This window comes from Marmota flaviventris, chromosome 12, assembly GCF_047511675.1.
Source record: "Marmota flaviventris isolate mMarFla1 chromosome 12, mMarFla1.hap1, whole genome shotgun sequence".
Classification (NCBI taxonomy): Eukaryota; Metazoa; Chordata; class Mammalia; order Rodentia; family Sciuridae; genus Marmota; species Marmota flaviventris.
Window position 1 is genome coordinate 101,503,884 of NC_092509.1, and position 22,493 is coordinate 101,526,376.

Sequence of the window (22,493 nt, forward strand, 5' to 3'; positions counted from 1 at the left end):
AAATTTCTACTCCCTGCAGTCCTACCTAACTACCCACTAGCCCACCTATTTCTGGGACCCCTTTCCCCCCATCTTATTCAAATCCAGACCGAGCACAGAAATCTGCCTAGATTTCTGGGGAGAAGATCCCATCTAATCTTCACTTGAAAGAACACATTCCTCTTCTCTCTCCCTGACCATTCTGGGCATTCCTGGCTGGGGTGCTGGGCTTTCTCTTTGGTTTTTCAACTCAGAGCCATTTGGCCTCTCCAGCATAAACAGGAAGGGCTCTCTTGTTGCTCAGTTGTAACAGCTGGCACCAGTCATTTCCATGGCCACGTGGGGAGGCCACTGCCTGGGCCCAGTTGGTGGAAAGCAAGCCCCAGATCAGCCCTGGTACCTGGTACCTGTGCACCTGGCAGATACGGTCAAGGGGGTAGAATCTCACACCCATGTCATGGAAGGGCCTCCTCAGAGGACTCTGAGGAAGACCCTGGACGCTCCACAGCCAGGTCCTGACACCGCTCCTCCTCACCCGCAGAAACCTTGGAGAACTAATCAAGTTTCCTGGCCATCAGAACCTACATGTGCCAGAGCTGCCTGCACCGTTGGCACTGTCTTCCTGTTTGTCATCGTCCCGAACTAGAGATAGGAACGGGGGTGACAGGAAGAGCTCTAGAGAACTTTGGGAGTTGGCTCCCCCCTCCTTCTCTACTTCTGACAACGCCTGTTGACAGTTTTCCTTACACCTTCAGTGCGTGGCCAAGACATCTCTGAGAAGTCACCCCAAGCTCTGCTAGAGCACAGGGCGTCACCTAGAGGGACTGTCACTTTTCCCTCATCAGCTAAGGCAGGGGAGCTTTGCCCACCCCTCGAGGTGTCCCTCTCGAGGCCTCCCACCCTCTTTCCAAGAAGTCCCTCTATCAGGCAGCGCGGGGCTCCTGTCCCTTGAGCCCGTTTGCCCTGAGCTCCGTCCCTGGGAACACTGGGGCGTCTGTGAAAGAGACCGGCTGGCCCGGGACCCGGCCGGGAGGCGGTGTCCTGAAGGAGGCGCGCTCCGCCGCGGAGGGGCAAGAGCGCGTCACAGCGGGGCGGGGGCGAGGCCGAGGAGAGGGCGCGGCCGGCGTTTGCGCCCAAGGCCAAGGGCACGGTAGTCGGTGGTCGGCTGGCTCCGCGGGAAGCCGGGCCAGCTGCGCGAGCCGAGGGGACCGCGTCCGACCCGGGAAGTTGTGTCTGTGACATCAGGGGCAGGACGGGTGGCAGTGAACCCTCAAGTATGCGAGGCGCCGGCCAGAGGCAGGGCAGGGCGGGCAGGGCGCACCCGGGGCGCTGCGGCAGGTAGGCGCCCGCTGGCCGCGCAGTCCTGGACCCTGCGGAGCCCCCACCTCGCCCGCGCGGTCGCTGTCACTCAAGGGAGCGAGGGACAGATCCCAGCCAAGGAAGCCCCCTGCGCCCAAAGGTGAGTCTCAAGACTGTGTTGTGTCCCTGTGTTTGGAAGGGGACTTCGCGGCCCCGAGGTCAGTGAGGTCGGAGGGTCCTTTCCGACACCTCTGCGGGTCAGCACTTGTGCTTCCCTGCGAGGGTTCTCCGCAGGCTTCCATCTGCTCTGGGCAGAGGCCACATGGGCTCCTCCCGAGTTTGGGGTGGAGTTCTCTTACTCCAGTGGACAACAGCTGCCTAGGAGCAGTTTGAAAGGGGCACAGAGCCATTCGGTCTCCAGCCGGGGAAGTCAAGACCGAGACCCTCCCAAAGCATCCCAGGCTTGGAGGTTTCTAGGCGAAGCCGAATATTCTATGGGGCTAAGAAACTGGCCCAAACGAAAATGTGGCCTGGAGCCAGGGGTGGAGTGGGACCTGCCTGCTGTAACTCTGACTCTGGGGAATTTCCAGCGGCCAGATTGTTTCCAGACTTTTTCAGCTCTCTAAATGGTCTGTTCTCAGACCCTGCAGGTAGACTGGGGGACTCGACTGGGTCTGCTCCCCTCCTGTTTTAAAAAGTTTAAGGAAATACTTTGTGTAACAGCAGAGTTAAGTAAATGATAGACACTGGCTGCTGTGAACACCAGCCCTGCCTAACCGAAAGGGAAACTGAAGCAGAGGCCACCGCTTGCCCTCATTTAAGAGATCTCCAGCAGCCAGCACACCATGGTAACCTGCAGGACTGTTCTGACTGCTGAATGAAGAAGGGGAGAAACAGCCACTTGGCATCCAGGAAGCACCTGCCTTCCAAAGCATTGGCTCTCACTCACTGGTCTACAGCTCCTAAGAACCTGAAGGTACCCTAAGGAACCCCCGTTCTGCAGTCCTGCTGGTTAATAAGAAAGTCTTGAGTTACAAAGAGCAGGACTTAAACATAGTATTGGTGCATCTTGTTTCTAACCCTTTTATAAGTGGCTTGAAAGTTCTACCTACAGAATCCTGCAAGGGTCTCACTGACCTTAAGCTGACTCAGTTCTACCAGTCACTTAATGTGATATGCTTGCCCTTTACCCTGTGCTGAAAAATCTGGTCAAGTTCTTCATTTTATCTGAAATTATAACTCCCCATCCCCACCCCAGATACAATTTTAGGAAAGAGATGCATTGCAAAACAAAAATTTCTCTTAGCCTTTACACATTGACAGCTTTCAGCTTAGACAGTAAGAGGATGATCTTTGCCCTTTTCCCACAAGACAAAATCCAGGAGGATGACCAACACTCCACACGCTGTTATTGATTTGATCAGGGAGGAGCATCCGTCCCATCAATTCATTCAATGTTATTGAACCTACTGTGAGCTGAGAGCATGCCAGGGCCTTGATAATGAGATAGTTTCTGCCTTTAAGGATCCTGAGCCTGGCAAATAGATGCTACAGAAACAAACTGTGGTTCCAAATATATACATCATAATAGTAGTAAAACCATCCAAAGTTTTACTGCTTTGGAACAGGAATTCCTCCCCAGGAATTTCCTGAGAAGTCAATACCTCAGAAGTGATGCATGAGCAAGGTCTTTAAAAAAAAAGGATGAGGAGCTTCCAGGGGAAGGGTCTTTTGGACAAGGTAAAAAACCCAAGCCAAGTGGATGGCCAGCTGGGGAAACGAAGTGTCATGGAAATTACACTTCTGTACAACCTCAGGAGACCTCCAGCCTGTAGCAGAGGGAAGAAGCCACTGCGTATCAGGTAGAGGAAGGGTAGTTAGATTTGTGTTTGGAGAAAGAACTAATGGCCAGATGGAGCTGACATGGAGATGAGAAGCAGAGACCACAAGGCCACTAAGAAGATGATGGCCATGGAAATTTAGGAGAGGGAGGGGTTTTCACGGTGTTCAGGCAGCAGAATCAAGAGCAGAATATAGTAAGGTGTTGAACTGGAGGGCAGGGGAACGCATGGGGCATTATCCATGGGACTCACACAGGTGGAGCAGGATGGCTCAGGAAGCTGACTGCAGGAAGCAGCAATGACACCTGAGACATATTTAAGTTGGATCTGCCCAGAACGGGTCAGGGGGACTGAGTCAGCAGGCAGTGGGGTAGACAGGTCGCAGCTCAGGCAGAGGCCAAGGATGCTCCGACTTAACTGTCCCAGGGGCTGTGTATGGAAGCAGTGTTAATGGCAGCTGAAGTGGCCTAAGAGGACACTAGCAGGGAGGGCACGTTGACACTGAAGAGCTTGTTTCCGTCAGCAGATGTGGCCTTGGGCATTATTTTCCCATTATATGGAGAGATGACTCTCTCCAGACTCCAGGCTTTCCCGAGATGCCCAGCAGGGTAATTTCTAAAATGTCGGAGGTAGTCGTGGGTTAATGGCACACAGGGAGCGCAGATGCATTCACTAAGTGAGTGAATCTCCAGGAATTCCCCCCACCCACCCACCTCATGACTCTGCTGTGTGAAAAATGAATACTGAGTTCAACTAAGACCTGCCAGGACCTCTCCAGAACTCAGACCCAAATCTTTACCACACCTTAGAAAAGGTGGGAGAGCCCCACCTTCACTAAAACAAGGAGGATCCCCAGCTCAGACTAATTCCAGGCCCTTGCAGAATTGTTCCTTAGGTCTCAATTGCCCAGATCAGGATCTTGTATAACTTGTATGGAAGAATTTAAAAAATAAAATAAAACTGAATTTGGAGCTAGACAGGTGTGGGTTCAATTCCTGACTTGACCACTTAGTAGCTGTCCTTGAACAAGTCTTTGAATCTCTCAGCTTCATTTCCCTTGTATTTAAAATGGGGATAATTATTACTCACCAGGGCAATGGTTAGAATCAGAATCCAATTGAAAAAGAAAGTACATTTAAAGTGCCACATAAATTGTAAGCCTCTATAAAAACGTAAGGGTTTTTATTATCATTACTAATCTTACCTCCTGACTCGACCCTAATCAGATGGGCTGTGTGGGTATAGGATCTAAGTGGCATCACAAGCCCAGAATTGGAGCTTTTTAACAGCAGGAGGTATTTCAAGGCCGTGTTGATAAAAGTCCCCTCTGTCTTACCACTGGTGTGCATCTATTCTGGCCTTGACCTTTTCTACTTGTTAGCCAAAGTGGTCAGAATCCAAAGCAGCCAAAGTTCCCGTGATACATATATATGCAGATCAGTCACTGCACAGGTCGCACGGGGCTGGAAGCAGCCAGGATTTCACCAGCCTGGTCAGGAACCCACCCCACTTGCAGCTGAGTCCCCCTGGAGGGGACACTTTTTCTAATCTTCGCCACGGTGCTGGTTAAGCCCGCAGTGTGGTGGCCCTGAGTCTGAGCACCACTTGATGGCTTAGATGGGTATGTGCTTTTCCAGGGAAACCTGACATAGTGCCACACAGCGCATCTCCAGTTGACACCAGCATCCAAACTGTCAAGTGAACAGAGTTCTAGTAATAGCAGCTGTTGAGGAAGAACAGGAAGTCACCCCAGGTTCAGAGACTTCAAATGGAAAGACGCTTTAGAGATAAGCCAACCCACCCCCCTCACTTCTTAGAGGAGAACTAAGGTTCAGGGAGGGAAGACAGTGCCCAGGTCACCCAGCTGGTTCACGGAGGAACCAGAATCCAACTCTGCTCTTCTGTTCAGGAACACCCTATGGTATCTAGAGTCTCTGTCACCTGGAACTTCCATACTCAAGGACACGTGGACGTTCAAATGGTGGCTGAGAGGTGAAATGGAAAGATCACACCCGAAGGCTGAGCCTTCCCCCAGTGGCCTCTGGAGCAAATCAGGAGCAGAGCCTGAGAGACATGGGTAGATCCTCTCCTGGGACACTCCTGTGCCATCCCCCAGCCCTTCTGCCTCCTCAGCCTCAACCCTTAAACATTCCCAGGAGTCCCAAAGTCCCCTCCAGTAGGCGGGCCACACTGAGCACCTGGATGAGCTAAAACCTTTTCAGTGTTTTGCCAAACTTGTCGTGAGGACTGTTTTGACTCTCAGATGAGAGTGTGGTGGAGACCAGGGCTCGAGTCAGCCTTCCATATCAACGTCAGTGTGTAACTTGCAGCTTGATGAGCAAGGCTCCCGGTGAACAATGGAGCTCCTGAGACTTGTCACAGGTGCAATAAGAGCAGTAAGAACAATGGCAGGATAGACCTTTTCCCTCTCCAAGCAGCCAGAGGAAAATCCACAACGAGTTCTTTGAAGGGTAGTCCCCAGGGCTATAGGCCAGCATGGGTGCCCCGCATTCCCCCACATTGATCCGAACCTCCAAACAGAGCTTCAACTGGGGACACGAGTCGACAGTTAGTTGGCGACTCTGAGAGGATAGCTAAGCTCTTAAATGAACTGCTCACTTTTCCAGGGGCAGCTCCCAAGGGACCATAGCAGTGGCCAGACCCAGTCCCTTCCCCTGAGGAGAGACTTACTCCCATGGCTGTGAACAAGCTGCCTCATGGAGTTTGTGTCTAAGAAATGAAGTAAAACCTAAGCATTGCTGCATCTCTTGGCCAGAACTGAAGTGGAGGTTGTGCTTGTAAGCCACAGCAGACTGTTCCTGACTGTCTCTTACCACCCCACCTAGGATGTTTTTCAGTTGAGGTTTTGCTCTCCTTGAACACAACCCCCACCTCAAGATGAATAGCTTGAAGGAAAGCCTATCAGCACCTTCTTTTAGTTTTCTGGGGAAATCATAAAAGAAAATTGGCAGAAGAAAGGAAAAAGTGTGTGAATAATAGCAGTGGGAGAGTTGCACGGTATAGAACATTATTTAATCTTTAGATTGTCCTGAGAGGGAGAAGATTTAGAGATGGACCCAGAGGCTGAGGCTGGGACAGTGGGCAGTTCCATTAGCTTTAGTATCATGGGAGCAGCAGGGCACTGCGGGCAAGCTGTGTACCAACCTCAGCGGCATGTGACAGTAGCCACTGTAAATAAGAAGAAAGTGCCGCCCTCTGAGTCTAGAGCCTTCACATAACCTCCCCCACCCAGGTAGATCCTGAGCCCGCACCTTCTGCTTATGGTTTCCAACCCTAGATTTTCGAGCTACTTCCCCAGCAGGACAAATGCAGCCTTTCAAAAGCCCCTCTTCATGTGGTCATCAAACACCCAAAACCCTGGCCACAGCCTGCAGGCTCCAAAGAGTCACTCCAACACCACTGATCTGAAACCTCTTAGGAACTAACACTGGCCAAAGTGACCTTCTCAGTGACCAGGACCCTGGAGTAAACAGAGGTCCCTCCAGTCTTTCAGTGTCTATGTGAGGTTATCATTCGCCATTTATCCAATGGTGGTGCTAAGAATTTGAGGCATGCAAAGATAATAACCATTGCTGCCCCCCACCTGCAGGGTACCTAGCAGCATGTCACAGCATGTGTCGGTGTTCAGCATTGTGCGAGGGAGAAACTTCATAGCCAACAGGGAACAAGCCACTCTAAAGGCCAACCCTGCAGGCTTACCCCATCTATCAGTCCTCTTTTGTAAACGACTTTGGCTTTCATCCCCTTCCCGCCTCCCCCTCCACCTTCTGCTCCTGACTGAAGCATTCCCTCCTGCCCCAAGCCCACAGTCTGCCAGCAGCAGTCCCCAGCCCAGACATCACTCGCCTAGATCAAAGCCTCGGGGTTCATGACATGGGCGACCCCCACCATCCCCTAGGGAAACCTCCACTGGGAGAGGGGAGCAGCTTTGCCCCCCACCACACAGACATGGGCTGCTCAGAGCTCTCCAAGTTTCCAGACTAGAAACTCAGACGCTGCCCTCTGGGATGCTGGCACCAAACTTGCCTGGGGCAGGAAGAAAGCAGGGTTCTTCCAGGTGCCTCAGGACGCTTGTGGGTTCCCGAGGACTCTGCTCTTCCCTGCTCTGCCCGAGTTCCTGACCTCTCTGGGGAGAGAGCTGGGCTTCTGCTGTGCCGTGGCTGCCTGGCACCACCTTGCAGGCTGGCTGCTGAAAGGATACCTCCCTGCCAGACAAAGGCACCGCATGCCCCCCACCAGCCCGCTGCCTGGGACAGCGGCAGAGACAGTCACAGGGTGTGCACCACAGGGAAGGCCAGGTGCTCCTGACTGACATTTTCCAAGGAGTCAGATTTTAGTAGTTTGAAAAATATTATTCCTTCAAGGTGGACGTGAAAGTGAGGGGAAAAAATATCTAAACCACTGGGCCTGTGGTCACTCAGTATTGTAGGGAATGGACAAACACACCAAAGAGTCCCTTAACACGTTTGATGCTTCTCAAATGATGGATAATGAGGGTTATGCCATTCTTCCCATGTGCCGTCTTTTAGTTTTTAAGAAATGTTGTGTTATCTCCCGTATTTTTCCACGAGATAAATTACTATTACATATAATCAGCCATTCCCAAGTGAACAGCTCTGTGGCATTGGGGACATTCACCGCCACCTTCAGCTCATTCCAAAACATTTTCATTACCCCCCGCCAATGAAATCCATTAAGCAGTTTCTCCCTTTTACTAGCCCCTGGCAGCCCACCTGCACTCTGCCTGGGGGGTACCTAGGGCAGGTATTTCACATCTGTGACTCATACAGCATGTGACCTTCTGTGACTGGCTTTTCTCACTTAACATGAAGTTTCCAGCCTTGATTGGCATGTGTTGCTACTTGATTGTTTTATGGCTGATTAGTGACCCATGGTATGTAAAGGCCACGGTTTGTCTATCCATTCACTTGTTGCTGGACATTGGAGAGATTCCCACCTTTGGGCTGCTGTGATCCTGTGAGCATGAGATGAGTTGGAAGACTTATTTTCCATTGGTCTGAACGTGTAGCCAGGAGTGCATTGCCAAATCCTATGATAATGAGGACTTGCCAAACTGCTCTCCCTTCCCCTACCTTCTTATCAAGAAACTTAAAGATTCATCTTCCTTTCTTGAAAATAATGTACATAATACATGGCTTACATTCCAGGGCCGGGTGTCTTTTTTGATGCTTTTGATCCTGGGCTTTAATAAGAGATATCAAATCTAGTGTCCTCAAGACTCATGGTTGCTTAGATGCTTGAGATTAAAAAAATATATTTGGGGTGCATTGAAGCTCCTCCTGGGTGTAACGGAGCAGGAAGCAGCAGCATTTGTGGAGCTTGGGTGGGTGCTGGGTGTAGCATGAGCCCTTCCTACCTCCTCTCATTTAACCCCGATTTCAGCTCAACAAGAGGTACTGCTGCTATCCCGCTTTTACAGATGAGGAAATGGGGTTTCCTCAGGGTGAGGGGCTGTCCCCGGCTCCTACTCAGGAACTCACCTGCAGAAAAGCTCGGGAAGCTGCTGTAGTGTCAGAAGCTTACAGTCTGTTTCGGCAGGTAGATTACAACACAATTCAGCTGCGAATGCTGTGGTGGCATCACAGCGGGGCCCAGGGGACCCAGAAGAAAAGCACTAAGCCCACCTTTGGGCAATTCATTTCCCAGCCTTTGGGCTCCCTGGTAAAGTCCGAGCCTCTCCCTGCCCCACCTTTTGGGACCACCCTCCACCACAGCATGGCCAGGGCACAGTGTCTGGCACAGAGTGGCTGCTCGTCCCATGTGGGTTAGTAAACACGTGCTGTCTACGCATAAAACCTCCAGCCCTATCTGGCTGTTATTGGACCCAACCCCTGGGGCCTGTCTTTTAACTCAGACAGGATCAGCAAAGAAGGAAGGAAAAGAAGGGATGGGAGGGCACAGGAGGTCTTTCATGCGGCCTGGAGAGGAGGGTCTAGAGTGGTAGGAGATCCTAAAGAAGAAGTAACTGGGCTCCTCCTTGCATTTTGTCTCTAGGTCTTATTATCGCGTCACTCAGCCAACAGGCACCTGGCACAGGAGCTCCCTGGGAAGGTCGAGACTCTGCCCAAACGCGAATTCCCACTGCTCTTTCCTGGGTCAGAGCTCTGTCGTGCCTATCACTTACCCGGGATCAGTCATCTTCTGCTCTTCTTGGCGAAGGGAGAATGGCAGAAACCCTCAGGAGGCCTGGTGCCTTGTTTAGACGCGGGAACTGCCCTGACATGACTCCGGCTGCATTTTTTAACTCACTTAAACACCTCTGTGAGTGCCGACACTGTGCTAGAGGCTTGGGGAACTTTCAAAACAAAAAGCAGGCACAGATTCACCCCCAGGGACCTACCACCCAGGAGCCTGCAAGCACCTAGCTGCACCTCCCACCCTTCTCCCTTAGAGCCGTGAGAAACTGCTTCTTCCTGGGATCTCTGCTCACTGGTGCCACCATCTCTTTGCCCACTGACCGGGCTCAAGACCATGCCATCTTGGAATTCCTGGGCCTGTCCCATCCCTGCTGAGCTGGGTCCCCAGGTGTCTAGCCACTTTACCGGATCCACACACTGCCACTTGGGCTGCAGCCCCAACTGTTCTGCCCAGGCCCCAGTCCTGCTCCCCTTGCCCTGCTGTAGCCCTCCCCTGCTCTCCCACCCCATGGCCTGACCCTGCAGAGGCCTCCAGAGGTGTGTGTAGGCACACAAGCCCGGTGCCAGTGGAAGTAACACAGCCCACACACCCTTAGCTCCAGTTATTTTCCATCCCCAAGCCATAGCCAGTCAGTTGGTTAGTCAGTCAACAAGCAGGTACAAGCATCCAGCCAGGCCCAAACTAGACCCCAGGGATCACTAGAGAGAAGGGTTCTCCCTGGCTATGTCGAGCAGGAAAGCAAACACCAACAGCATGTGTACGCCAGGAAACAATAACCTCGTGCGTCCTCAGGGAGGGCAGGAGGTGGAGGAGGAGGAGATTTTCAATTAGGATGGTCTCTGTGGAACCAGAGACTCCAGAGAAAGCCACCAAGTCTTCCCTCTCCTCAGGTCCCTTTGGTGGGAGCTACACAGGCCAATTTTTGCTTGAGCTTTACACTCCTGCTGGCTCTGAGATAATGGGGCATAAAAGGTGTCTGCTGGGTACGCATTTGGGTGTTGTCACTGGGGTCCTTTCTGGTTGCTCAAGCCCCTCCCCGGGGGACCACAGCAGGCATCTCAAGCTCAAATGCTGCCAGGGGCCTGATGGACGAGGGCATTCGTTGGACATTTATTCCAGGCCAGGCGCTGTTTTAACTACGTTACTTAAATTGGCCTGTGTAGCTCCCACAACCATCCCAGGATGGAGGGGCAATTCTTATCTTCCGTTTAGAGTTGAGGAAACTAAGGCGCGGAGAGGGGGGGACCTTTACATGTGCCGCTAGCTAGGGAGGGGTGGGGCCAGGCTTCAGCCAGGCTGCCAGTCAAAATGGGGGACGTAGGTGGTGACGAGCCCAGGGAGGGCGCGCTGGGCCAGCTGTGGGGCCGTGGATCAGCAGAACCCGTTCACTGCTCTCGTCTACCTCGTGGGCCTGTTTGCAATCTCTGATCCACCAGCTGATCCAGGTTGGCCTTGCTGAGGGAAAAAATATCGTATGGTTTCAAAAACCTGTGCTAAGTGTTGACGATGTCGTTAAACAAGTAGGCGAACAGAGTGTGTGTGTGACCGAGAGAGGAGAGGGGAGAGGGAGCCCTTTGAATCAAGTAGGACTGGCTGAGGTTACCCAGAGCCTGGTGACGGATTTGGAATCAGGATCATCGTCAAGTTTAAGAATATACAGAGACTGAGTATGGTGGGGATGGGGAGGAGGGAGGAGGAAGAAGACCCACTCTTTACTCAGGTTTCTCAACACAGTGATCTGCCGCCTTGGTCAAACGTGGAAAGCCTCTTCTGAAGGTCCTTAGGCCTGGGACATCATCAGCCACCCTACCCCCACCCTGTCTGGGGACATTCAAGTCCTAACACCTTACGAGGTGTGGAGAGAGGAAAGTTCCCGTGGTTGTCCTCCTCCATGGGCCACAGCCTTCAGGAATCCCTGCCATGTGCCGGCTGCCTCCCAGAATGCCCTGGTAACCGGAGCTGCTGCTAGAGAAGGAGCTGAGGGAACGTCCCCACAGGGGAGGTGGGAACCCTGCAGATCCGGCCAGAGCCGGGCCACCTGGGCCACGGACTCTTCCTCAGAGCCAGCTGTGCTTTCTTGAGCAGCCTGGAATCCCCTTTCTTTCCCAGCCCTGCTGCCTTTAAACACCCTGTGGGTTCTCACTCAAGTCTCACCCCGCTTAAAGCCTTCACCGACTCCTCAGTGGGATCAACAGCTTCCATAACCGTTGACTTCCGTTTCCCTGGGGCCACTTAACGAGTCCATTTCCCAACAAAGCAGCAGCTTCCTGGAGTTGACAGTCTCTGTATGAGGTCAGAAATCCTCCCAGACTTCTCACCAGGCAGCACTATCTGGAAAGGCTTAGGAGAGGGAAGCCCTCCATGCGCACAGGAGGTGCTTGACCAGCGTACACGGAGTTGGACTCTCTGCTGCCCTACGTGACCGCGAGGGCAGCTGTTGACATCTGCGGTGTCCATGGTGTCAGCAACCCAGGCCCACACACACACACGTGCTACTCGGTTGGCCTGGCAGCCGGAAATCACCAGATGAAATGCCATCCATTCAAGAACACTGGTGCTGTAGTCAGCTTGTTCGCTGCTTGGACTAAAAGACCCTTCCAGAACCCGTTCACTGCCACCTCGCATTGTCTCACTCCTGAGTTTTTGGGGAACACCTCACATCCAAACCATAACACTGGGAATTCCAGGAGCATATCAACCCAGGCTTTCCAACAACAAGGGGGCAATTTCACTTCCAAGTGATGTCATCTTAATATTCAATATGGCACCCCACAACAAGACCAAGGTCCACTAAGGCCAATGGTCTTTGTCCACAGAGTGTGCCTACCCTGGGACGCCCCAGCATATCTGGCGTCTGAACGTGCTGCCTCGCTGAAAGAATTCTCCAAACCCAGAATACTGAAATTCCAATTGGCAGATTTTTTTTTTCCCGAATATCTTCTTTTATCTGATGACAATGTCGTGTGTGAACCTAGAGACCAGTGTGGCATTGTGGAAGCAGCACTAGGTGGACAGGGAGAACAGCCTTGTCATCTTTTATTAGCTGTGTGTGAGACCTCGGACAAGTCATTTAATTTCAGTGGGCCTCAGAGTACTTTCATCTATAAAAATGTTCTTTCATTAATTTAGCAGAAATTTCCCAAGGACAAAATATGTCCCAGAAGTTGGGGGAGTGGTGATGGAAATAGATACCATCTATTGTGCCGAAACAATGATGATTAAATAATAAACAATTACCCTAATGCTGGTTGGACATGGTTACAGTAAGGTACAGTGCAGGTCAAAGAGCAGGGCCCTGACCTTTAACAAGGTCAAAGGTTTCCCAAGGTCTCTGCTGAGACTCTGAGGATGAATACAGGCCAGGGGACTCGGTGGTGGTGACTGGGGAACAGCTGTGGGTTCCACATAGAGAAGCTCGTGGGAAACCCCAAAGCAAGAGGAGAGTCACAGATCTCACAGAGTGTGATGGCCCTTGACCAACGTTCCTGTCCCCTCTGTTTTGCTCTCCAGGACCTGAAGAGAGCGTCACGCTGGGAAATGGGAAGGCTGCAGCCATCTGCTGTGGCCACCAGCCAGCTTTGCAATGCTGAGCAAATTTTTGCTCTTCACAAGAAATCCCTCCCCTTTCACATTTCAGAGGGTGGGAAGAAGAAACCTTTGCAGGAGCGAAACATTCAGATGAGTGTTAATGTTGGTAGGACTTTTCCTAATCATAAATAAAACCAAGGCCCGTTTGGGTGTCAGTTCCCAGACTGGAGAAGTGATCTCATCAGTGGTTTTATCTCCTGCCCGCCCCCACCCCCACCCCGCCCATTCCCAAGGGATCTGGAGATAAATAGCAGTTTCTTTCTGATCGGTTTGGTGATATTTCATTTCAGGTCATAATCAGATTTTGTCTAAGGGAGAAAGTGTGCTATTAATAAAAGGGTTTTTTTGTTGCAGTATCTGTGATGACTCTACCCAACTGGGTAGGGCAGACCGCCAGAAGGCCTAGGGGTGGGGGCTTCATCCTGCATAATCCTCAGTGCTGGCACGGAGTCCTTTTAGTTGGGAGTGAGCTCAGGTAAGAGGACGTGGAGGCTGAAACATGGATACCAGTAGGTCCCCTCTGCTCACCACTTCTGAGGCCTTCCTGGGGTCCATTGCCACAAACCCATGCAAGGCTTTCAGAGCCCTGGTTAAATCCCACCAAGCTAGCTTGCACGGCCCCCTTCCCACTCTTTCTCAGACGGTGTCTTCACTGCCATCCCAGTCTCAGACCCTGTGCACTCACCCAGTACCCCCGCCCCCACAGCATGCCATTCCTCCATGTGAGAACACGCAGCCCCACCGCAGCCACCTCCTGCACCCCTCCCCCCAAAAACCTAAGCCAACATCCATCTCTCTCCTTCCTGAGAGTGCGTGCATCTGGCACTTGCTGATATTCAGTTTAGCATTTAATTGCTATCATTTTTTTAAATTAAATTTTTCAGAGAATTTTCAGATTACAGAGAACTTGCACGAGTATCACATTTGACCTACACAGTGACACTGGATGAGTGAACTTGTGACTGGCACCCTAGGCCAGAGGCCTGCCTCCAGGGGTCTCCATGAACCCGATTGGGCCCCCTGCCCCAAGCAAAAAACAACATGGTGAAAAGCAGGGAAAACTTTAATCAGTATGGCCACGTTGAGAAGGCAGAGTAAGACCCAGCATCTCAGCCTAACTTCAGGGTGCTGACAGAGCTTTAGGTCCAAATAGGGGAAGGATCGGCAGTGGGGCTGAGCGGTCTGTATGACTGGGTTGCCTTGGTCAAGTGTGGTCTGGCTGATCACTCTCCAGTTCTGGTTCTGCAATGCCGGGTTTCTGTTCTCTTGACTAAAAGGCTCAGGGGTCACTCCAGTTGAACTGGGCTGACTGGGCTGCACGAAATAACCACACAAGAGACACAAATACCTTTTTCTTGGGGGTAGCTGTGACGGCTCCTCTGACCTTAAGGGTCCACAGAAAGAGAGAGAGCGAGAGCACGCGCTGACCCCTTTTATTGAGGAGAAGCTATTCAAATGAAGCAAGGGGTCAGGTTTCAGGGGGCCGAGTCTATCTTCATGATGTCCACTGTCAGCAGGTTGACTGACACCTGGGTAGGCCACACCCAAGGGCACAGTAAGAGGAGGGGACACACTCAAGGCACTTCCATGGAAGATTCTATCCTAAACAGGGCAAGGGGTTATATTACAAAGGAACAGATGAGCATAGCTTCACCCATGGGGCTGTAGCAAGACACACCCATTTCTGTGACTGAGCTCCTCAGCACCCAGCTGGGGAGTGTAACTCAGTCACCAGTAAGGTTGGCCTCCCACACTGCAACATAGCGCAGGAGAAGTCCCTATCACTTGAGGGGACAATTGCCACTTGTTGCTCAGGATGTTTATCCATGGGCCTGGATCCTGGAAGGGGCAATTCCGCTCTGTGAGGTGATTGTTCCTGCTCTTCCTGGGAGGTGTAGGAATGAGGGAAGCCTTTTAAACACCACCCCAGGGCTCTGAAACCAGACGCTGCAAACCTGGCCTTAATCTTCAACGGGGATGAGATAGTTTGGGTAAATTTAGGGCAAATAAACCACATATTACTCATTTTTTAAATGAACATTCCTTAAATGATTAACATGCCTAGGTGCAGAGCTTAGCAGGGACCTGACTGAAAGCTTAAGGAGACAGATACAAAATGAAGGCAGAGGGTCCCCTGCTCTATCCCACTTTCACTCACGCAGAGGGCACCCGCAGGTCTAGATAAAGAGTCACCCTTCAGCAACGACAGCCTCTCTAAGTCCCTGCTCCAAAGTCAATGTCGCTGATGTCTTCACCGCCCAAGGAGGAGGAGCCTGAGGCTTCTGAGGTTCCACGACTTCGCTGCCACCTGGCCCAGCAGGCAGGACTTAGAGTGTTCTGAGTCTCAGGAAGAAACTCACTCGGGGGGGGAACCAGGTCATGCATTTCCTTTTACCCCCGCTCAGTACCATGTCAGTCACCTCGTAGATACTTAACTCATGCTTCTTGAAATGAAATTCATATATAACTGAGAAAATCATTCAAATGGCACCTCTCCTTGATGCAGATCATTATTATTTGTACACATCAAGCCTCTTCAAGTATAAAGTATGTCGGCAGCATCGTTTTTATTAGTGACTCGGTAAGCAGCCTGAGGTCGACCCCGCATATTCTATAACAAAGCTTCCCTGACCCCAGGGATGTGAGCGGCCCCACTGCCTCCTGGCGATGGCTGGAATGCGCTTGTCGGAACTTGCTCAGCTGGGTGGACATGCTCCACAGGCCCTAGAAAATCTGGAGTCATTGTGCACCTGGAGGACCCAAGTCACCCAGCGTGGAGCCAGCAGGCGGGCCTCTGCTTTTCTATACCACTGGCGAAAGAGCTGCCCGGGAAGGGAATAGAGTGGCATCCCTCCATCCACTCTGGCTTGAAGGCAGGAAGACCTCCCAGGACTGGAGGAAATCTCTCAGGAATTTCAGGCAGAAACTTTGACACCAGGTGGAATTAAGGAGTAGCTTTTGTTACTGCCCCTTCTTCAACCTAGAGTGTACCAACTGTGACTCTGAGTCACAGCCCCAGCGTACAATCACATGCATTGCTGCTTTGGTCCAAGGACCCTGTCATTCACTTCCAGGTGCTTGTTCTTTAGGAAGCGTGTGCCGGCGATGGAACATTTGGAACAGTACCAAAGGACTGAGAGAGAAGTCATTTCCCAGCACTGTCCCCAATTTCCTTCCAAAGAGACAACACATGCTATCGTTTTCTTGTGCATTCTTTTAGATTTTATCCCATTTTGAGATGAAGAAAATGAGGCCCAAAGCAGCTGAGTGACTTTCCCAAGGACACACACTAAGTCAGACCTGCTTCTCTTACTGCACTTGTGACTCTTGAACTGTCCTTCAGCCAAGATTTTGGCTCACATGAAAACACACAAGAGCATAAACAAAAAACAAACAAACAACAAAAAATAAAACCAGGAAAAGTGAAAGCCAGATCAGGAGGCCTGGGGCCCACAGGCTGTCCGTCAAGGAGCCTGGCTGTCCAGCCCTGAGGGGAAATGCAAGGTCATCTGCCCCCTTCACTGGCTGCTCCAAGCCAAACCCAACCCAGGACCCTTTCCTGCTTTCTAACTAGCAGGGCCACAGGCCAACTTTCAGGTTGTTCTGCTCTATCAAAGAGTCTCCGCCAACATCCATTCCTTCAGGACCTGGACACCTTGATGGCTGGTCTGATAAACAGCGTGTTCTGGGCTGCTAGAGGGAGATAAAGTGTATAGGCCGGTGCCCGGCCCTGAGGCCAGAGCACAGAGAGCCCCGAGACAAGGGCTGAGTTCCCTAATCTCTCCCACCACCTTACCGTCTCCTAGGAGCCTCAAGAGCATTCCAGAAAGCCTTGATGTCTCCAGGCACAGACAGAGCAGAGGCAGGGTGGAGGGTAAGGAGGAAGGAGATGAGGCCAGGGGATGTGTGTGTGCACACAGTGTGGTATTGATGGGGCCTCCCCTGCGATCCCCCGCCCCCCTCAACAATTCCTCTCATCCGTACTCCCAAATCATGTGTTTGCAATAGAGTAGTCTCCCCTCACCTGAGTGGGGTACATCCTAAGACCGCCAGCAGTCTTCCCCTATAAATACACACCTAGGATAAAGTTTATTTTATAAATTAGGCACAGTAAGTGATTAACAACCATAGCTAATAATAAAATAGAATCATTATAACAATACACCTTACAACAATTTAAAAGAATTTATTTTTAAAATATAGTATAGGGCCAGGAATATAGCTCAGAGATAGAGTACTCGCCTAGTATGTCTAAAGACCTGGGTTCAATCTCAGTACCGTGAAAAAGACCCTATCATTCACTTCCAGTCGTTTGTGTTCTCTATTCCAGTATTAGAACTGCCAGCATTGCCACTCTTGCAATGAGAGAATATTATTAAGTGAAATAAGTGGTATTTGAACACAAACACTGAGATAGCCTGACATTCAACCTAATAACCCAGATGGCTGCTAAGCGCCCACTAGGCAGGTAGCATATACAGTATGGATACGCTGCACAAAGGGATGATTCATGTCCCAGACTGAACAGAAAGGACCAGTATAAGATGTCATCACACTGCTCAGAATGGTACACAATTTAAAACAATTTAAAGCAATGGGTAACTAGGTCTGCAGAAAGTGAGACCCTGGGTAAGGGGGAACTACTGTACTTTCAGTTTCCTTTGGGAAGGGCATTTCTGAGATGGAAAGGAAGATATTTGGTTACAGGGAGGGGCGGAGCCAGAGAGGTTTAGAAGCAACAGTATGTTTACAGTGCAGCTGCACTTAATGAGACTGGTGGGGGTGGGGGTCATCTGTAGCAAAGAAATTAGATGCTGAAGCAAAAGGAGAAGTGGGAGGAGGAGAATCAGAATCGCCTGCCTGGCCCTGAACGGTGTTCAGTGAATACTTCAGCTCTCTCATATATGTCCTCTGCATTCATCAGCTATTAATTATCAAGACTCTAAGAGGAAGGAGCCTCCAGGCAGTGTTTGGAATGCAGATTTACACCCCTGCAGAAAGGAAGTGGAGGCTGGTCCTCAGGCAGTGTGACTGCATAGTCACCCTCTGGGGTGGAGGCTCGACCTGAAGCTGGTGACTTCGAAATATACCACACTGTACATTCCACCAGGATGAGTTGTTATTGAAATGCGACTATTTCTGCTCACTCACTGTGTGATCTGGCCTTTACATTTTAAGCTTAATAGTGCAATAAGGTAGCGTTTGGCTTTTAATCGCCCTGGACTTTTGTTAACATTAAGCGAAAGGAGGAAATGGAAAGGAAAGTGGAATTCTGTCCTGCTTTTGAGTTGCATAATTGTATATTTTTGCCGCCCCATTAGTTTTCAACTACTCCAGCCTATAAACCTCTCTCACATCACCGCGGAGGAAAAGAAGTCAGCCGTTCTGTTACTGCTGCAAAGTTTGCAGAACTCGAAATTCCCTTCTCTGGCATTAAGGAGAATTGTGCAACTTTTAATTGAAGGTCTGTTTTTTAATTACCACCTGTGTGGGAGGCCAGGAATGACACAAGTGTTTGGTTGTCCTCTTGCTGTTTCAAAAAACACTCCTTCCCTCCAAGAGGATGTGACGTTTGGAGACAAGCATCAGTGTTTGGAGTGGGCCAGGAACAGAACTCTCCCTTTATTTGTAGAGCAGAAAAGGCACTACCCCACCCCAACTGCTGCTAACTCACAGATGACCTCAGAGGCTCCTGGTTCCAAAAATAAAACCTCACCTAGTCACTTTCCACACCCATAAAAACCAGCTCCAAAATCTTTTTCCGAATGAGAGCTGGGCCTTTCACCGTAACCATGACTACAGGTTTTATGAGCACTAACACCCGGATGTGGTCAGATGGGAGATAGACAGAGGGTGAGTTGTAGCAGAGTGTACACTCGAATCCTCCACATTGGAAATACAGCTCCTGATGACTGTGATTCATAAAAGACCAGGGAACTGGAGGGGAGGGAGAGGAGGGCCCGGGAGTACAGCAGCAGGAAGAGCTCAGTGTTCTAATTTTAGCTTTAATTCAGCTTTTTAATACAGTCCTCTGAAATACTACCACCTTCCATTTAGATTGCAGTTCCTCCTCTCAGTGTTCTTTCACATGTCTTGGCTGTTCTTGGCAACCATGTTGAGAGATATCCAGGATGGGTAATGACCTCATTTCTCAGACAAGGAAAGGGCACAGAAAGCTTAATTTTGTCCAAGGTCAAAGGCATGGAGGACAACTGAACTGAACTAGAACTAGGTCCTGTGACTCCTAGCTTCAGAGTCTCTCCACCTCCCTCTCTGCAGCATTTGGTATCGAGCCCAGGGATTTCTACATGTGTACGAGATCCTCTGGCAGACATCGCTCATCTTGATCGTTTGTCTCATTAACCAGAGACCAGGGTCAGTCAATCATGCTGCAAGTTTCAGCTGCTAGCAAAACCTTGCCTTTTGTCCTGATATGTTTCAAGCTGCTGCCTGGCCCTCCTCTTCCCAGAGGGTAATACAGTCCCTACTCCTGGGGGATTTTATGATGGGGGGGCTCCCAGGGTGAAATGCCTCCAGGGACCAGATGGGTGAACAGGAGTGGGCAGAGTAGGCAGGGTGCAGGGATCCGAGAGAACACAGGCCCTTTTAAATCTTCAGCAGACTATGGCTATGTGGGAAGTTAGTGAGGCCAAATATTAGGACTAGCTAAAGATGGAGCATTTTACATGAAATCAGAGGAGGCAGAAAAATCACAAAAAAATGCAAGTGTCTGTGTGTTGCATAGAGTTGTGACTGCTGGTGAGCGCCATGTCGGAGGACTTTCATGCCTCTGGGGCTCTGTCCCTCACGGCCAGACATGATGAAGTGTTATAACTCTCTTCAGGGTGTTTGGTCCCTTTAAATGTGAGCTCCTTGAGGTCACTTTAGACATCTCCATCAGGGGTGTATCCTTATGGTGTGGTGCATGCGGCAGCTCTCAGATGCTGGTGGATGAATGATTGGGTGAACAGCCCATCATCCTAAAAAAGAAAGCTCAGAGACTCAAGTCCTGGGCCGCCCGTGGTTTAGCAGCATCTTTGGACCAAGATAGGACAGGACCAAACCTCATTCTGCCCTTTAGTAGCTCCAAGGCCTTGGGCAAATATCTTAACCTCGGCCTCAGTTTCCTCATCCATATGACGGGGATACCCAGGGCTACTTTGAGTTGCTGGGGGAGGCCTTGTCTGTAACCCCTCGATCACACACATTGGTGAGAACTCAACCGAAGGTGGCGTTTGAATCCGCAGATCATCCTGCTCCTATGCAAGGCGGTGACACCTTTGCCAACCCCCTGTTGGGAGGCTGTGGCCTTCTGAAGCATCTGAGTCAAAAGAGGCTGGTCAGAGGAAAACAAGCGAGCATTCGGCTGAAATGAGGGGGAGAGCTGATAGTGATGGGCACAGCAGGCTCCCTAAGAAATCAGATCCCGCAGGTCAGGAGGGCTGAGAGGCTGAGAGAGGGAGCAGCAGCCGGGGATGAATGGAACCAGTCAGCGAGAGAGCCAGGAGAGCCCAGGGTGTCTGCCCCGATCCCCGGGGAGTCGGCGGCTCACCCTCTAAACCAGTTCAAGCAGAAACTGATCAGACTCAGCGAGGATGAAATGATTTGTTAATCAAAGGATTTTCCACCTTCCACATGATACGAACCATCTAAGAGCAAACATGGTGCTTTAGTGTGTCCAAGGCAATCGTGCGGCGCCCGCTGTGTGAGGCATCTCACACCACACGCCTCACACACGCTGTCCCACTTATCCCACCAGAAATGCGGTCATTCCTTCACTCATCCACCCCGTGAGGGCTGCCGCCCACATCAGGCCAAGCACGGCTCCAGAGTCCAAGGGCAAAGAGAGGCAGCCCAGGGGACTGAGCCAGATCTAAACAGAAGCTGAACTCCAGGGTGCTGGGGTGGCCCAGGCCCCGCATTGTGATCGTGGCAGAGGCAAAATTCTTGGCTACAACAAGTTTTCTGATTTATGAAAAGAAAAATTAGGAAATGTCCTGGATGATCTCGGGGGCGGGTATGAGGACGCTGTTGACTTTTGGCAAGCTGGGGAGGTGCTGGTTCCCAGGCAGCGCAGCCAGGTGTCCAGGCCGCCGGAGACACGGACCACCCCCAAGAGGGAGCTGAAAAGGACTAACGATTCTCAGACCCTCTGGACACAACGTGATGAAGGAAGGAGACAGGAAAGGGAACAAAGCAATCGGCTATCCCAGGCCTTCTATTTTTCCATAATAGAAAATCCAAGAAAGTCCAATGAAAACCTTTTTAAACTCTTTTTGTTGATCTTAAATCATTCTCTAATTATTTCTCCGGTATCACCTTTGAGAAGAGAGAGTATCTTTACTCTCCCTGTATGTCCTAGCATGGCTTAATTAATACTTGATTGATTGAAAGATGGACTCATTTGAACCCGAAGTGAAATGGAGCTTTTTAATTTTCTTTTCTGCTGATTCCGAAATAGAGCATATAGTAATTAGGAAAGGATCCCTTGTTATCAGAAAGTCCCAGCTACAATGGGCTTTTTGTAACTGAGCAAAGGAAGGTAGGCGATTATTTAGGAGCTGATAAAACAGACACGCCCACTCCCTACTGCTGTTAGTGATAATGGGATTTTCTTGGTCATTATTTCCCCCTCAAATGAGTTTTGTGGCTGGAGGATCTAACTGGACAGTACTAAATGGATGGGTGATTGTCATCAAAGTCCAGCCAGAGCTATGGCTGACGGCCACTTTCTGGGCCCTTCACTGCTTCTCCCAGTCTCCCCTGTGCCCTGGACTGACGTGCCCTCGAGCACTGGCTTGTGTCTTCAGAACGGGGTTAGCTGTGTCCATGCTGCAGTCCCATGCCAGACTCAGGGTCCAAACAGGCAGACAGGCTCCCTGTTGTGGTGGAGCTCACGTCCCGTGGAGGGAGACAGGCTTTAAACGTGCGCGCCATCACCAAGGGCCATCACCAAGGAGTGACAGGAATTCTGGAGTGGGAAGACAGGACGGTGTGGTGGACATTGCCTGGGTAGGAAAGCCCCTTATTGAGGTGGCACTGGGGTAAATCTGAATGGAAACGCTGAGGCCTGAATGTTGTGAAGTACTCACACAAAGATCTGAGGACAAATGGACCAGACAAGGGACAAACAAGGTCCTGAGCAGGTGGGCTGTCCCCAAAGTAGGTGTGGCCAGGGCACAATAAGTGGGAAAGGAGTGCGATACAAGGTCAAGGAAGGAAGCAGATGAAGGAGGCATGGGACAGATGATGGGGGTGGGGGCCAGGTGATGAGGGTCTTGTGGACATGAGGACTTTAGATTTCACACGTTGAGTGTTGGAGAACCATGGGGCATAAACAGGGGTGAGACCAACATGATGCGGTTCATGTGGGGAGAACAGACTAGAGCAAGGGAAGAGAGGGCAAGAGGAGGGCGGGAGCTGCTGTTCATCCATGGGATGAACAGAGACACAGGTTCGCAGCGTGTTTTGGAGGAAGCCTGCGAGAGCAGCCGATGGGGGAGGTGGGGGAGGCAGAGGAGAGGGCAAGGGGGCCGGCCGTCTGCTTGGCCCGAGTGTTGAAGATTCGTTAGTTTGTCAAATACTTATTAGCTCCTGTCATGGGAC

General features: G+C 50.9%; 1 protein-coding gene across 1 annotated transcript in view; it reads left to right on the plus strand.

The window, feature by feature from the left end:
- Positions 1–1,089: 1,089 nt before the first annotated feature.
- Kiaa0040 (KIAA0040 ortholog) overlaps positions 1,090–22,493 on the plus strand; it is a 33,675-nt gene continuing 12,271 nt past the window's right edge. The window contains exon 1 of the mRNA XM_027935048.2: positions 1,090–1,438. The gene's annotated coding sequence lies outside the window, so the exon portion shown is untranslated. The remainder of the gene's footprint in view (positions 1,439–22,493) is intronic.